This window comes from Pseudopipra pipra, chromosome 6, assembly GCF_036250125.1.
Source record: "Pseudopipra pipra isolate bDixPip1 chromosome 6, bDixPip1.hap1, whole genome shotgun sequence".
NCBI lineage: Eukaryota > Metazoa > Chordata > Aves > Passeriformes > Pipridae > Pseudopipra > Pseudopipra pipra.
The window spans coordinates 62098517-62114565 of record NC_087554.1 but is presented as its reverse complement, the minus strand read 5'-3'; the positions used below and the strand labels follow the sequence as shown (position 1 = coordinate 62114565).

Below are 16049 nucleotides of genomic sequence, written 5' to 3'. Positions count from 1 at the left end.
ACCTGGCCCCAGGGGTCACCTGGCGGTGGTCCGGGTCACGGAGCCCTCATTCCCCACCGCGACCCAGGGACGGTGTGATGAGCCCCCAGACCTCGTGCTGCCTTCCCGTCACCCACAGAATCACAGACCGGGTGAGGCTGGAAGGGACCACAGTGGGTCGTCTGGTCCCCCCCTCCCTGCTCAAGCAGGGTCATCCCAGAGCACATGGCACGGGGTTGTGTCCAAACGGTTCTGGAATATCTCCAGTGGAGGAGACTCTACACCCTCTCTGGGCAGTGTGTTCAGTGCTTGGTCACCCACACGATAAAGTTCTTCCTCATATTCAGGTATAACTTCCAGTGCATCAGTTTCTGCCCATTGCCTCTTTTATTACTTGGCACCACAGAGCGGAGCCTGGTCCATCTTCTGGCACCCCTTCTTTAGATATTTATACTTGTTGATGAGGTCCCCTCAGTCATCTCAAGGCTGAACAGGCCCGGCTCCCTCAGCCTTTCCTCCTAAGAGAGGTTCCAGTCCTTTAATCATCCTCATTGCCCTCCCCTGGTCCTGCTCCAGGAGTTCCACATCTTTCTTGCACTGAGGAGCCCAGAAGGTCCATGTCCACACCTCAGTGACTGTGCTATGCTGCCTCCTGAGGAGCCAGAGACAGGTTTCCACAGGCCTCAAAGCATCACAAACACATTTTTAAAGGGTTTTCATTAAAGACCCTTTATTTCCTCCTGTATCACATCGTGCTGACTCTGCAGCTTCGCTGGGGTGGGTTGTGCTTATCACCACTCAGCTACTGGACAGTTCTGCATTTGTTTTAAAATGATAACGTGTGAAACTAAAATGCTAACGGGGGAACCATCCGCTTGGTGGCACTGCAAAAATGTGGACGGCGTTGGGATAAAAGAAGTGCTGGCAAACGGGAAACTGCTGAGCAGCAGGAGCGATGGTCAGCGCCAGAGGACAGCCATGCCCTTCCAACAGCCTGAAAATGCGGGACCTCCGCCTGGAGTTACAGAAATGTATCACTAATTCTGCCTATAAACACGATTTTAGTACAGCAGTAAATGGATTAAAGGCCGTTCTGTCAGAGCACAGAGCTGTTTCCCCACGGCAGTGATTACTGGAAAGTCAGTGTCTCTGCACATCCCAGGCTGCAGTAGTTGGAGAAATGTTACCCCCTGTTTCTGTACAGACTGACAAAGGTTACAGCACAGTCACAGACACTGACCAATGCTAATCCTACAATCATTTATTTGCTATAGATAATAAAAAATCAGCGTGGAGTTTACTGAATGCTGCCAGGTTTCCCAAAGGCTTGCAAAAGATCCAATTAAACAACAGAACTACAGGAGCTCAGATTTAGAGACTGTCCAGACTCCAATTCAATGCAGACCTCATGTTTGTTGATTTTTGTTACTCCCCTTTTTCCCCCATGGCAGTAAAATTTGAGGTCATTCAGAAGTTCTACCTTATATCACGATATAGTCCCATGATGAGACCCGTGCTGAAACACAAGTTCTAGGGAAAAAGCAAGTTTAGGAGTGTCCTTCCAACCCCAAATCATTTTTTCCTTACTGCATACCTGCATCTTCACGCTGAGCTTCACTTGTTTGCTCCTCTGAGCATCCAGACTGGCACATTTGCTACTTTCCACTCACGTGGATGTCGATGCTGAATTTAGGAAGCTGAGGTACAGCCTGGGCTTAATCTCACGAGCTCAAATAACAACATCAGCGATAACACATCTGTGTGCCCTTCCAGGCAACCCAAGTATCTGCTTCAGGTCCTTGGCAGGCTCAGGGTTTGCTGTGCAGCTTTGCAGGTGTTACCTGAGCCAGGTAAATTACAGCCAGAATGGGTTTCCTTAACGTGCTGCAGTGACACCTTCCACTGACAATATTTAGGTCACCGCACTGGTCTCGATGTGTTTGGGTAATGCCAAGATTTTGAAGTATTGCAATGTTGCTTTAAGATAAAACACGTTAATCAGGTGTTTTTCACCCAAATTCCTGACTGCTACTGATTTTATTATGTTAAGAGAAATATTGTGCTAAGAGGAATAAACATAATAGCATTAATTAGAGGTAAACAAGCGATATGAATTTATGAACTCATTATCCTGTGCAGATATTAGACATGCCTGGAAGGTTAAACCCCTCATTCTCATACAGACCTGATGATTTTATGATAATATCCCCACATTTTAGCCATCGAAGCTTTGAGAACCAATTTGAATTCCTCTGTTCCTTGGCAATATAATTGTCATTACCAGATACATTTTGTACTGAGGAGATCATTATATGGCAATCTGCTAACTTGTTCTTTCTGCTCTTCATTCCTTCACATGGGATATTGTTCTTTGTGAGGGTGATTCTTCCCACTCTTGCACAAATGAAAATCAGTATGGAAGGTGTAGGGAAACCTATCCCCAAATTTAACCCTGAAATAATTACATTTTCTGAATGTATTTTCAGTGAAAGTTCAGGCAAATGGAATTATAAAGCTGTAGCCCACAGCCACTTGCATGGAGTCAAAGAAAATCCTCTGTAGGCAAACTGTGATGCTGCAGAGGGCACAGAGTGTCCTCCTGTCAAATTTTATTGATAAGCTCTCAATCAAGGATTGAACAGCAGAATCATTATGATGCATTGGCTGCTGTCCCCACTTCTGCTTTTCATCTGAAATGGTCACTAGTTTAAAAACCAGAACAAATTGTAAGGGTGAATAGAAGTGAAATTCCTCTCTTACAACAAATAGGAAACACAGTTAAGCCTCTTGCTCTGTTCTTTGAGGTTTATTTTTTTGCTGCAGCCCATTTTTACCAGGAGTGTGAGGTAACCACCCAGCAAACCCTCAATGCCTCAGCCTGGAGGAGGGCACAGTCCAAGCAGGTAGAGAGACATTTGGACTCTCACCTGGATGGGTTTGGAGAGAGTCTTCCCTTTCCTGGGTATTTCTCTGCCACCTAGATCAGCACATATAACAAACATCAGATGCAACCCTGACACCCACGGTGTTAAACAGGAATTGTTGTCCTTGCTCTGATCCTTCAAAGAGTCCTGACAGACTCCAAAACCCCAGATGTGTGGGCCCAGGATCCCAAGCTGATGGAAACACCTACACACTGGCTATGCAAAGCAAGTCTAATACATCCCTCCTTTGATGTTTCCTTCTCCCAGGTCTCTCTGCTTGGCAGGTGGGAGTTTCCACTCGCCCTTGGGAAGCGTCTGACACTCTCCAGGCTATAAATAGAAGGACGAGGTACCTGACTCTGGGTATTCTATTGCACTCTGGCAGCTGATACCCAAAAGCTGGATGTTGCAGCACATTTATAAGCTCCCTGCTCTCCCTAAAATGCAAACTAGCGATGTTACAATGCAAAGTGCAGTTGGGAACAGAGCCTGAGTGGTTTTTGCCTCAGCATAAATCCTCTGTTATTCACAGTGTGTTTACACTGAATCTTCCCTGCTGATACAGATTTCAGTCAAAAGCCTGCTCCAGCACTACAGGTGAAAGCATCCTCAGCTGGCTTCTTCCTACAAGGCCCAAAGCCACATTCTTAAGGAAATCACATTCTTTCCAAACAGACTGAACCCTTCTTGGTTTTCTTCCACCAGGAAGAGTGGAGCAGGAATTAACCCCAGAACAAGTGCTGGATTCAACCATAAGCCAACCATAAGCTGAGTTGAGACCAAACTTTTTGTTGTTTCCAGAGACTTTGGAGCAGGTTACTTTGGGGGAATTGTGCTTTTATCCCCTTGAGCAAAAGCAGATGAAGAAACTGCTTAGTGCCGTGGGATTAGGTGACGTCTGAGCAGCAGGAAGGTTTCTGAGTTAGGCCAAGACCGCTGCATTTTCCTTTGAAAAGAGCACCCTTTTCCCTACTCACACAAGACTTCTAGTAATACTGGTTTTAAATTTTGGCTGAAAACCTGTATGGATCTTTTCTCAGCATGTGCCTCTGTTGTGTCTCCATTGCCCAGGATCAGAACAGCTACAGGAGCCAGATGCAACTGCTGGAGTTGTGTTTCGTGGTTGAAACAGTGTCAGTAAGGAACAGCTCAGTTTACAGAGGACAACACAAAGCTGTGACGAATATGACTGTTAATCAAGATGGAAGCAATAAAAGAGCTGTAAGGACTTGGTTAATCCTGTGTACTCTGACAGAGTTAAACTTCTCCAGGTCTCCAATAAGATAGGACTGGTTTTCTTTATCTATTTTTTTTTTTTAATGTTCAAGGCTACTGAAATGCAGAAGGACCAGATGGCCATGTAAGCTAAACAATGTGCAAAATCTTTCTTATATTATCTCTAATTGCCCCGAGGGGGTGAGAGGAGAAAGGTTGTTTAATCGTTAGGAGTCACTTAGCAGCAAATGGCAGTTTTCTCTCTTTATCAACTTACAACAAAAGACTGGGGCTGTACCTTTGTGGGGCCTTTTTCTAATGACAGGGCACATATTTCATTTCCCTTTAAGTCATCTGGTGATATCTTGTGTGTCACTGTATGTCACTGAACTGTGGGGCCATGCTAGTAAAGAGGTTTTTTTTCCATGTGCATTTGGTCCTATACCAAAATACAGAATTTTTCCCTGGAACACAGGAAGCTCCTGTGTCAGCAGCAGCTAAATCCCGTTGTTGTTCTGGGGTTTTGTTACAGTTCAGAGGAGAAAGTACTGGAGGGGTGAGGAACTGTAGGGTCTGATTTCTCTTCTCTCCTGATCTAATATTTGACCTTCAGCAACTCATTTTACCTCTATCTTCCCTCCTGCCCTCACTTTGTCTTTGTATGTAGTGGCTGTAGTCAATAGGGACTCCAGAGACTTTGGGAGGTTCATCTCAGCCATCTGAGAATCCATGTTAATGTGATCCTGGGCCTTGGCTAATTAACTCTGCCCCTCCTCAGGACTATCACAGTGCTGTGCTGACACACATTTAGACTGCTTTTTAGCTTGAGAACAGCCTCAAGGATCTCCTCACAGTGTTCTATTACACAGAGTAAGTAGTGCTGCCCTCCTGCAGGTCAGGGAATCATAGAATCATAGAATATCCTCAGTTGGAAGTGCCCACAAGGATCATCCAGTCCAACTCCTGGCCCTGCACAGGACACCCCAACAATCCCACCCTGTCCCTGAGAGCGTCATCCAAATGCTTCTTCAATTTGGCAGAATTGGTGCTGTGCCCACTGCCCTGGGGAGCCTGTTCAGTGCCCGACCACCCTCCGGGTGAAAAACCTTTTCCTAAGATCAAACCTAAACCCCTCCTGACAGCTTCATGCTGTTCTCTTGGGTGTGAGAGAAACCAGGCCCTTTTGGTTTGCTACACTGCCCTCCCCCTGAGTCATAGGTGGTCCTCCGTGGGGACCTCCATCCCTGCCCACATCCCTCCAACTGGAAGTGAACTGCCAAAATCTTTTAAGGAGAGGGGAAGCTCCTTCTTGCAGGAACCCCTTTAGGCTCAAGCCATCAGCTGGTACCGCCCCTTTATTCCCCTTTTTCCAATGCCTTCCCTTTGTGTTTCTTGCTTGTTCTTGATACCTCTGGTTTAGAAGGATTTCTCCAGTGCCCGTTTCTTTCTCCCTGCAGGCTGAGCCTTCACCAGGACGGCACAGAGAGGATGGCTGGGGTGACACTTGCGTGACAAACCACTGCCCGGGTCTGCACAGCTGTGCCTCCTCGGATAATCTACACCAGGAACAGCAGCTCGTGTTTTCCACTGTCAAGGACAGATGACAGCAAAAGGGTATTTAGTGATTGTTCCCGAGGAGGCAACGTTGGCAAAACAAGCTGGCAAGGCTAGCACGGCTCTGGTGGGGTTTCAGTACCGAGGGACACTCTCGGTGACCTCCCAGCAGCTCTTTTGTGATGGGCTGTCCAGGAAGGTGGTGGAGTCACCCTGGAGGTGTTTAAGGAAAGATTCGATGTGGCACTTTGTGCCACGGTCTACCTGACACGGTGGTGGTGTTCAGTCATAGGTTGGACTCGATGATCTCAGAGGTCTTTTCCAACCTAACTGATCCTGTGATTCTTTCGGCCCTGCAGTCGGGAGTTCAGCAGATTTCAAAGCCAGGAGCTCTATCCAACGAGTTTTTGGTCTCCCGCAGAGGACCGTGTAGGTTTTTAGCCTGTTACCACCACGTTAACCTGCCGGTGCCACCGAGCGGGCCGAGAACCAGCACCCCCGCGGCTCCCAGTGCCACGTTGGTCGCCAAACCCGGGCAGGGCGCTCCGAGCCCGGGCACACCGGGGCGAGCAGCGGGGGTTGCGGGGCACCGCGGGGGGGGCTCGAGTCCCGAGGAACGGGCAGCGCCCCGAGCCGAGCCCCCGGTGCCTGGCGCGGCGGGGCGGCCGGTGCCTGGCGCGGCGCGGGGGCGGCCCCGCGTCCCTCCCCGCGTCCCTCCCCGCCGGCTCCGCGTCCCGCCCCGCTCCGCCCCGGATTGGCGCGGCCGCCGCGGCTCCTCCCGCCGCCGCCGGGGCGCAGGGGGGATCCGGCCGGGCCGAGCCGAGCCGAGCCCAGCCGAGCCTGGCGGCTCCGCGGCGCCCCGTGCTCCGGCCCCGCTCCGGGTAGGCTCCCGCGGGCGCGGCGGCGGCGGTGGGTGGGTGGGCGCCGGGTCCGGCCCGGTGCGGGGCAGGTGGGCGGCCGAGCGGCCAGCGGGGCCCGCCCGCGCTCCGCCGGCCATGGCGGCGGCGGGGCCGCTGCCCGCCCGCAGGACGGGGCCGCGCCGAGGGCTCCGCGCCCCCTGCGCTCCGCTCCGCGTTATTTTACCCGGTCGTTTTAACGCTCCCCCCTGGCGCCCGCTTCTCCCCGGGGGGGGGGTTATCGCGCTCCCTGCCCTGCCCTGCCCTGCCCTGGCAGCGCTCCCGCTGCTCTCCCGGCCCGGGAGCGGCCCCGTCCCCCCCCCCCCGCACCGCCGGGTCACCGTGCGGGGCTCGGGGCATCCCCGTCCCCCCCGCGGTTGCGTAACGCGACCGCCCCACGCGTGGCCGTGGGGACACAGCCCCGCTGCTCTCTGCCTTCTCGCGGACTTGATTTTCAAAACGCCCCCTTCCCTTCCCCTGCACTTATTTCCCCCCCCCCCCCCCCCCAAATTTTTGCTCAACCGAGTTGCGGTCACTTCCTGGTCCTGGTTTTTATTTTTTTTTTACCGCACGGCTCCCCCCCCTCTCGCCCCCTCCGTGTTTCACGCATCGATCAAGCCCTTCGCAGGGAGGGGTTGTGAACTCGGTAAACATAAACAGCGATCCAAAAGAGACAGCTTTAATCGCTATTAGATGTTGTGATAACGTTTGAATAACGTGTTCACGTGGGGGGCGGCGTAAGAACCTAAGGAAAGGTTAAAAGTACAATTGCAGTGGAAGTGATTTCTTCTCGGAATTACTTCCTCCGAGGCCTTACTCGAAACAGTGTAGCTTTTAATTTCTTCGGTAAACCGAGGTTTTTGGCTTGCGCAGTGCCGCTTCCAGTTGGAGAAATCTCCTTGTATCAGCCGGAGAAGTGGATCTAAGGCTTGTCCTGCGAGGTGCTTCGTACAACGCCCAACAGCCGCGTACGTCCCTGCTCTGCTTTTAAATAACCGGCTTGGATGGGGCTGTAGAGCTCAGCTCTGGCAGCCTGGGCTGCAGAACCCGCCTGCGAGGCTGTGTGAGTACTCCAGTGGTTGACCCTGCCCTGCTGAGCGCTGTCCTGGCCGTGCCACGGCGCTGGGAATCCAGTTTTGCGGATATCCAGGGTGGCTGTGGAACCCGGGAACGTGCGGCGCAGACTCGGGTCGCGAGTCCTAATGAGTGTTTGCGTAGCGCTCCGTGTTTTCTCGGATGAAGGGTTTTACATAATTGGCCATTATAATTGTCTGTCACCCCTAGAGAAGAGCCAAAAAAAACCCCCCTAAAAGCCGAGCGTGGAGGTAGGCAGTGGTTTCAAAAGTCCAAAGTCTAAACCAGTAAATGCCTGTAGGTTGTGAACGTTGTTGCTGCTCAACGTGGAGGCAGCAAAATGACTGACTGAAAAAAAAATTAATCTAGTTCTGTCCTCCTTTTTGCGCCATTTGATCAGCGTTGTCCGGACAAATGACATCCTGCTCAGGCTTGAGCTGCTCGTTCTTCGGCGTTCAGAAGAATTCCTAATGGGAATCTGGTTCCATGGGTGTTGCGTTGGGGTTTTGGTTTTTTTCTTTTTTCTTTTTTTTTTTTTTCCTTGAAATCTTAACTGGAAGCCTTTTACAGTGTTTTGATTCCTTTTTAATAAATGGCTAATCCCTTGCTGCAGGGGATGGGAGTGTTTTGAACGCAGCGTTTTTGGGTCCTGAGGGGAGGGGGAAGGGAGAGCCTTGTCTTGCTTTCCAGCAGCCACCCGCCTTCCCCGGGCCCGAGTGAAAGAGCCTTATTGACTGATTTTGAAGGTAACATGCCCAATTCTCCTCTTACACGCTAAAACCCATAAATTTGCCATAGCACAGGGCTTTGGAGGGGAAGAAATGGAATGTCAGGGAGCCTGGGCTTCATCACGAGCAGCCTGGCAACAAAGGCAGTGTCTGTTAATTGCGTCGCGCTTATCAAAATCTCCCCTGCTAATGACAAAGTAACATTTTAATAGGTGTGAAAAGTTGTGGGATTTGATTTAATACCACTGTCTTAAAACCATCCTGCGTGCTCTGTATGACTAAGTCGTCTCTTTTGTATTTAATAAGGAGAACAAGGAGAGGCTGAGGTGAAAGCTGGGGATGTTTCACTTGCACTAAATGCTCTTTAAAACCTTTTCTCCATTTAGGGAGGGGTCGTGAGGAATTGTGAGTGGCTTGTCAAGTGCTGAGCTGCAACTAAGTGTCTTATAGGGTATAAAACGTCTTTCTGTGTCTCTTCAGTTTGGAAGCTCGTTTTGTAGCATGCTGTGGGTGTTCACAGAGGCTGGCCTGTAGTTCCCCTTCCAGGAAGGACTGTGGTTTTGGGGTATGGAGGTGCCAAGTTAAGTTTCTGGTGATGTGAAGTTGAATACTGTATAGTATATGCACGATACTACCGAGGTAATAACTGACCCTGAGGTTCCAGGTGTCAACACATTCATCATAACATGTTATTTTCACTTCTCACTGCCCTGTAGCACAGCCAAACAAGCATTTTGGTATAATCCTCACACACTGATGGCTGTATTCCCAGCAGACATGACATATTTTAATATTCCTGTTGCAGGTTTGATACCTGGCTTCAGAGAAGAGAGCAGCTTTTCTTGTACCTGAATAGTTGAGCCTGCAAGGAAAATGTAGGACTGATCCTAAGCCTGTCATTAAAGATAATGTATCTTGGGAAGCATCTCTCTTGCCCTTGTCTGCTGGGATTTTTGGCTCTTGTGGATTATTTGGTCATCAGATGTATCACTGGGTGTTCCTGTACATTTAAGCTTTTGAAGGAGACCTTGGTTTAGTGAAAGTTGTTGGTTAGAGATCCTCTTCCTGGCTCTGTAAGCTCTCTAGGAAGGGGGGCACAGGAATGCTGCTTTGGTATGTGTGGCTGCTCCGTTTTTGTTTGTAGCATATTTTGCTGGTTTTGTTTTCTAAGCTGTTTTGATTCTATTAATTTATTAAACATAGATTCTATTAAAGTCAGTGTGACAGACTTTTTAATGTATGAATGTTGTCCTTTTTTTAAAATGTCCTCTTTTTTGACCCCTAAAATTTGAATCAGGATCTTTGCCCCTAGTGCAGATCCTGGCTGTAATTGTGGGATTTGTTTGGAATTTGCATTGTAGTTGTGGAATTAGTGTTTATCCCCCAAATAACTCTTCTCTTTTTGTCTTTGTTGTGGAAGGGGGATATCTGCTGTATCACTTGCTAATCCTGCTGTTGCAGTTTCATGCCTAGAGCATAGCTGGAGCTGTATTTACCACTGCAGGCAGGGTGGTTGGTTTAATCTGGCTATTTTGGGTGTCAGACACAGAGAAATCACAGCAGGACTGGCTGGTGTGGGTATAGGATGGGCTTGTTGACTCTCATCAATGGTACCATGACCTGGCTGTCCAAATTTGGGCGTCTGCAGCGTCATTGCAATGGATGTCAGAGGAAGATGGATTAAATATAGCTCAGGTGTGCCTAAACATGTTGCAGTTGCTCCTCCTGGTGCAGTACAGAGCTAATAGGAATGTTTACATAGATCACCTTCCTACACACTGGAGGTTCAGCTACCTCTTTGGCAGCAAGCTGCTGCTGGGCAGCCACATGACTACTTAAAGCTGTTTGGAAAGTAAAAATACCCTACGTAGGGACGCATAGGTGGCTGTTAAGAAAATGTCAGCTTTAAAAAAAATTAAATATATTATTCAGAAATGGCCGACCGGCATCTTGGGGTGCAGAAAACAGTGCTTTTCCCTCCCCCCCCCATGTGATTAAAAAATAATCCCGCTTTAGAAGCTGCTCTGTCTGCAGTTCACAGCGAAGTGATGGCATTTAGGTAGCAGGGAGGCAGAATTCCTGCCAGTTTAAATCCTGCTGTCCTAATGTGCCATTCTGTGCAGCGCTTGGAAGCTAATATACAGTGTTCTTCTGCCTTGCAGCAAAACAACTAGTGATTAAAAATTCAGCAGATGCTGTGGTTCACTTAACTACTTGTTCTTGCATCATTCAGGTCATATCACACAATTAATGTTGCTAATGTTCAATCTAGCCTTTTTTTTTTTTTTTTTTTTTGTCTAAGAATGGAAATTATCTGAACTACCATGGGATTTCAGAACTGTTTTGGCAGGAACTGGGCTATGCAAAGTAAGTTATTCGGGGCTGTTTTCGCCCTTCCCCTAACTTGGAAAATCTTCTTTTGATTTCAGAAATATCGTTTGTTCATGCCAGACAGGGCTTTCATTTCTGCAGCTTTTCTGACTTTAAAAATCAAAGTATTTTCTTTTGATTGCTTTGAGATAAATCAGACTCCCTAGTTGAGAAAGGAGAGCACGATAGGTGTAAGTGCTTGCTTTCTTACTTAAACTCAGTGTTTCATTTGGCCACAGAGGTATTTTTGTAAGAGAATTCTCATTTTGTTGCGGGCAGAGTTTCTACTGCTCTCAGTACATCTACCTTTAACTTGCAGTTTTGGTTAATAGCATTCAGTCCAGCGTGTCACTTACTTGACTTTTAAATTAGAGTTAAACTTTGCTTTCCCCTCCCCATGTTCCTTCAATTATGTGAGATTTGGGTTCTTTTTGTAGCACACACAGATTCCAGAGGTCTTTGCTGGGCTACCCGAAAGTAATATTCGTGTAGCAAGACTTGCAGCTTGTTTTCACTTCTTAAGGGAAACTAAATTCAGAATGTGGAACACAGGTGGAGTATTTTGGTCAAGGGCACACGTGAGGCTCAGCCATTGCTGGAGAACTGCAGAGCTGAGGAGGAGGTTGTGTCTCGAAGTGTGAAGTGGCAAATCAGTAACAGGAATGGAAAAGGTGAATTTATGTTACAGTATATGATATCCAATGTAGGATGGATGTGCCTGTGAACCAGGTTTTGGAGCAGTAATGGGCAAAACCAGGAGACTTTCTGTTTACATGTGTTGTTTCAACTTGCAGTTTGGATGGCTTTTTGTGATCTGTCAATTAGCACATCAAGAGGACGTATTTTTAGTCGAGGCAGACGTTTTTCTATGGAAAAACCTGTTTGGACTATTAACTCTACTTGTACTTTGAGACAACTTGTCTCAACTAAGTTGTCAGCAATCAGTTTGAAAAATGAAATCTTAAATATGTAAACCCTCCCCCCTCCCAGCCTCTTCAGTGTCCTGTTTAGAATGATGGAAGAGAGGGATTCAGACTGCCTTTTGCATGTTCCTGCTTCCATGAGTGTGTGTATCCAACATGCTGTACTTGCAGAATTGATATTCAGGATAATATGTTTAATCTCCAATTGCAAAAAAAAAAAAAATAGCTTCACACATAGCTAATTCCATCTGCTGGAAAAATAAGAGCGAGGCTAACTTCATCACTTATTTGGGACCTGCTTTTTGCTGTGCTAATTACTATGTATGAACTTTGGAAATTTGCATAATTTTTTGGCAAACCTAAGCGGCAGCCATTTAATTTAGAATTTTATTAACTTGAAACATCCCTAGCAACTCCCGAGCTACTTCTGGTTCATTCTGTGATTTTGGTGTTTTACAAAGTTTGATTTAGAAAGCTTCAGTAACTTTTTTCTCCTTGCAGTGACTTTATATAAATAACAGTGTCTCGCTGCCATTTCCAGTAACTTTCAACCTGCAGTCTAATGCAGAATTCCTTTTGTCATTCAAATAAAAAAGTGCTGAAGTTAAATTCTTATAAAAACCCCTCAAACAGTAAAATTAGAAGGTAGGCTTTGCTTGCTCTTCTGCAGTGTGAGAAGAGCACTGAAAATATTTTAAGTGTAGCTGCATTTCAAAAAGTAACCTTGGGGAAACTGGGGCATGTCAAGTCTGGTCCTAATTCCGCTAAAAGCTGGTCTCATGATGTGAATTTTTAAGCTCCAAAGAGTTTGGATGTAAATTCATCACTGCAGATAGCTACTAAATGTTCTTTCTCATGAAAGGCTGGGTTTTGACACATTTTCAGCTCCCTAAGATATCTAGTCATGCCGTTTCCACTTGGTTTGCTTTTGTTTTTGTGACCTCCACCTTTCACTGATTTTGCTGGTTGGCAGTCAGAATAATCTGTGAAATATTGAAGCAGTTGGAATTTTATAGTAAAAAAACATAGTGTCTGCTTTATTGGAATGCTGTTATTTGGAATCAGCTGTTATGTCCCGATTTTCTTTTGGATGCAATAGACTGGATTAATTTTAAAATCTGAACTATTCGTGCCCAATTTCTGTCTCGGTACCACCAGGAACTTCCTATGTTGCTCTGTGCAGCTGCAGTCCCGAGTCTTTGTCCCTCTTTCCTCCTCCCTCTTACTCCGTTGATCACTTAAAAATGCAGTTTTTTTCCTTGGGATGAGCGGGGTTATATTGCTAGACTCTTTAATTCCTCTCTAATTGGCAGAAAGCCAGGCATAAAATCTTCTTCATAAGTCACTCTGGAGATTTCTTTGTATGTGCTATTATTTTCTTTGCGTGCTAACATCAGTGAAAATATTTCTTCTCTCTTTTTTTCTTTTCCTCCCCCCAAGTCTAGACCAGGCATAATTAGGCTCGTGTGTATGTGTAGGCTTGGGTGTTGCCACGCTGCAAGCCCAGCAAGCAATTTGAAGTCCTTGGGCAGTGTAAGACCAAAATGTCTTGTAGCATCAAAGGCAGCAGCTATCCCTCTGCATCTGGGTAGGTGAAATAATTTTCTGGTGTATCTAAACTTCAAAGACTAACTCGTGGCTTGTGCCTGTGGTCTGGCTTTTTGCGGTGTGTCACACTCACACTAGAGGCTATATTTTAAAAAAAAGTTTGGATCCTGGGTTCAAGCAGGACTTGTGTATCAGTGATAGAGGCTGGTGTTGAACTGGGGTTTATGTTCACTGATTCATGTGCTTCCAGAGGCATCCCAGCTCTCTTTGGATTTATAAAGCTCTTCATTGAGGTCTTTGTGCTGAACTTTGCCATCATTGCAAAGAGTAAGAATCCTTTCCATCGTGAAGCCTTTGCTCTTGCCTTGGGCCTCTTAATGTTTTTGTCTGCAGAGGTTTTGTCCTTCCTCCCGTCCTGACTCCTGAGGTGGAGAGAAGCTCCCTGTAAACATATATGGAAGGCCTGGTAGCTTGAGACAAGTGTCAGGGATTTGGTAAGGGAATTCTGAAAAAAAACCCCAAACAAACCAAACCCTTAAGGAAAACCTGTCCCTGGAAGTGGGTTTATACACCTTGATCGAACCATCAGGGCACCAGAACCTGCCATCAGCTGTGGGTCAGACTGTGAGTTCCTCACCTTTTTTCATTTAATTTCCTCTCTAGAGGAGGATGACACTCTACCATTGTTTTTTTTTTTTTTTAATGAGGTAACTTTATCTTAATAAACACATGAATGAAGTGATGCAGAGAGCGCTTGTTTATGCGTCTGAAATCTAAGTAAATCTGCTGCTGCTTCTGAAACTTGGGCTGTGGGAGGATTACTGGTAGCAGTGAATCCATCTTCTGTGGTGTTAAGGAAAAGAAAAAAAATCCCTGTCTTTTTCTTAAAATGCTTGTGGATTTTTTTAGGGCCGCAGATGTAGTCATATTAAAATGTAAAATAACTTGCTTCGAATTGGTCTCGCAGCAGAAGCAGTTGGAGATGTGGCTTTGGTACAAGTTACTGGGAATTCAGCCTGTGCTGTGGATGGGAGCTCAGAGCAGTTTGAGTCATGCTTCCTCCATGGATAGGGCATGGGATGCCACCAGCAGTGGACTAAACCAGTTTTCCTGATGGTTGCCTTGTTCAGCTTTAACTGCTTATGGGGCTGTTAAAATGCTGTCCAGGGATGTGTCAGCTGGAGGCCATGGGATAAATTGTGGGATAAATAGTAGCAGTTTACATACCTTTGTAGCAAATGTCTCTGCACACTCTACTTGCCTTAAAAGGGATTTTTTTAAAGCTCTTTTTCTTCTTTTGGATCTGTAGATGTATCCAGCAAGGAAAGGGTTGTGTATGGATTTTGTGAGGTGTTAACAGCTTCATCCCTGGCCTGACTGAATCCAAGGAAGTGAAGGCACCAGTGCATCCTGCAGGGATGGCCCATTGTCTTTGGGAAAATGTTTTTAAGAAATTGGAAAGAACTTAGCTTGGAAAAAAGTCAAGGAACTTAATCTGAGTGTAAAATTGTTGCATCAGTAGTGGACCTATATAGAACAAGTTCATTGTTGCATTAATAGTGTTGGGGTTTTTTTAAAATATTTTTATATAATTTTTTTTTTAAGGTCTGGGGGAATCCCCCTTGTCCCTCCAGCTCTCCCTTGTGTTCCTTGGGTCACAAATAGAGAAACTTCTCTGGGATATACATGAGGCAGAGGCTGTTGGGAGAAGCCATGTCTTTAATTAGACCCCAACGGGTATTGCTGGGGTGGAGGAGAGGAGATGAGATGAGTGAGCTTTGGAGCCTGAATAAATGCCAACATGTATTTTATCAGAATTACAGTTTGGAATCAGGGATTTACTGTGAGTTGCCATTTGGCTGTGGGGTGTCTGGGGCCTTTCTGCCTCTTCCAGCTATTAGCTGCAGTTATGGAAAAGCTGCATATACCACTTCACAAACATAAAACACAGCTCTTTAAGGGAAGGGAGGGTAAATGACCCAGGTAAAATGAGCCAGGCTGGAGTCAGTAAACCTATCCAGAGTGCCAGCAAGCAATACCTGTGTCCTGAGTTTAATATATTCACTTCCCAGTGATCGTGCCCAGGAGGATTAATGAGAGATGCTTTAACTTAAAGCTGGTAGGTACAGCAGTGCCTTTTTTTTTTCCATCTCAAAAGTGCTTTGCTTTTACTGAAATAGCTAAATGCAGGCATGTTAAGCTTAATATAAATGTGTGGGGGGGTACCTGAGAAAGCATCCCATTAGGTAACCCAGTAACTTTCTCCTGGGGAGATGCTGATAATATCACCTTTGCTGCCAGTCAGGGCCAAGACAGGCTTGTTAGCAGCTTGTGACAGCCCTACTTTGCTTTGTGGGTATTTTAAATGAGGGTAGCAGAGCTAGAGGAAGAGGTGATAACGTCTGTGCTGGTTTTTTTCTTGTTGGGGGGGTGGCAGGGGAGGAGATAGGACTAATTGCATACCTTCCAATTCCAGTTACTTCATTACAGAATAATCATTGGAGCAGCCCTGCAATCTGCTCTGATAGCAGATAAGTGGTGTGGCTCGAAGCACTTCAATCTAAACAAAACTTAAGTGCTTTTTCCTTTTTCCCTGGAGTGAAGCTGTAATTTCATTATGTGAATGTTAGCCAGGACAAAGTTGTTTTTGCAGCTGTCATGAAGCTTCTCTGGGCTTTGTGTGTGTCAGAGGTATGTCCCCAGTGTATGTAGCAAAAATATCCCCAAATACTGCATTCCCTTACCTGGCAGCTTCAGCTGAAGGCTCTCCAAGTGTTTGCCAGGTGAAGATTTGTTTAGCGTTGACGTTGGATGTCTCAAAGGGTTTAGATATAAACC

The 16049-nt window shown here is 46.6% G+C and overlaps 1 protein-coding gene and 1 long non-coding RNA gene across 8 annotated transcripts in view; one reads left to right on the top strand and one right to left on the bottom strand.

Annotated features, from left to right (window-relative positions):
• Nucleotides 1-256: 256 nt before the first annotated feature.
• On the bottom strand, nt 257-6403 carry LOC135416429 (uncharacterized). The gene is made up of 3 exons (XR_010431576.1): nt 5937-6403; nt 1574-5705; nt 257-994 (listed from the first exon to the last, which is right to left on the bottom strand). It is a non-coding gene; the product is annotated as an uncharacterized LOC135416429 (long non-coding RNA).
• Nucleotides 6404-6423: 20 nt separating this feature from the next.
• FBXO34 (F-box protein 34) overlaps nt 6424-16049 on the top strand; it is a 46413-nt gene continuing 36787 nt past the window's right edge. For 3 of the 7 annotated variants that reach the window (XM_064659573.1, XM_064659572.1, XM_064659571.1), the window contains exon 1: nt 7200-7631. The gene's annotated coding sequence lies outside the window, so the exon portion shown is untranslated. Of the gene's footprint in view, nt 6554-7199; nt 7632-16049 lie in introns of those variants that run through there. The other 4 variants (XM_064659574.1, XM_064659569.1, XM_064659575.1 and 1 more) reach the window with 2 other exon arrangements.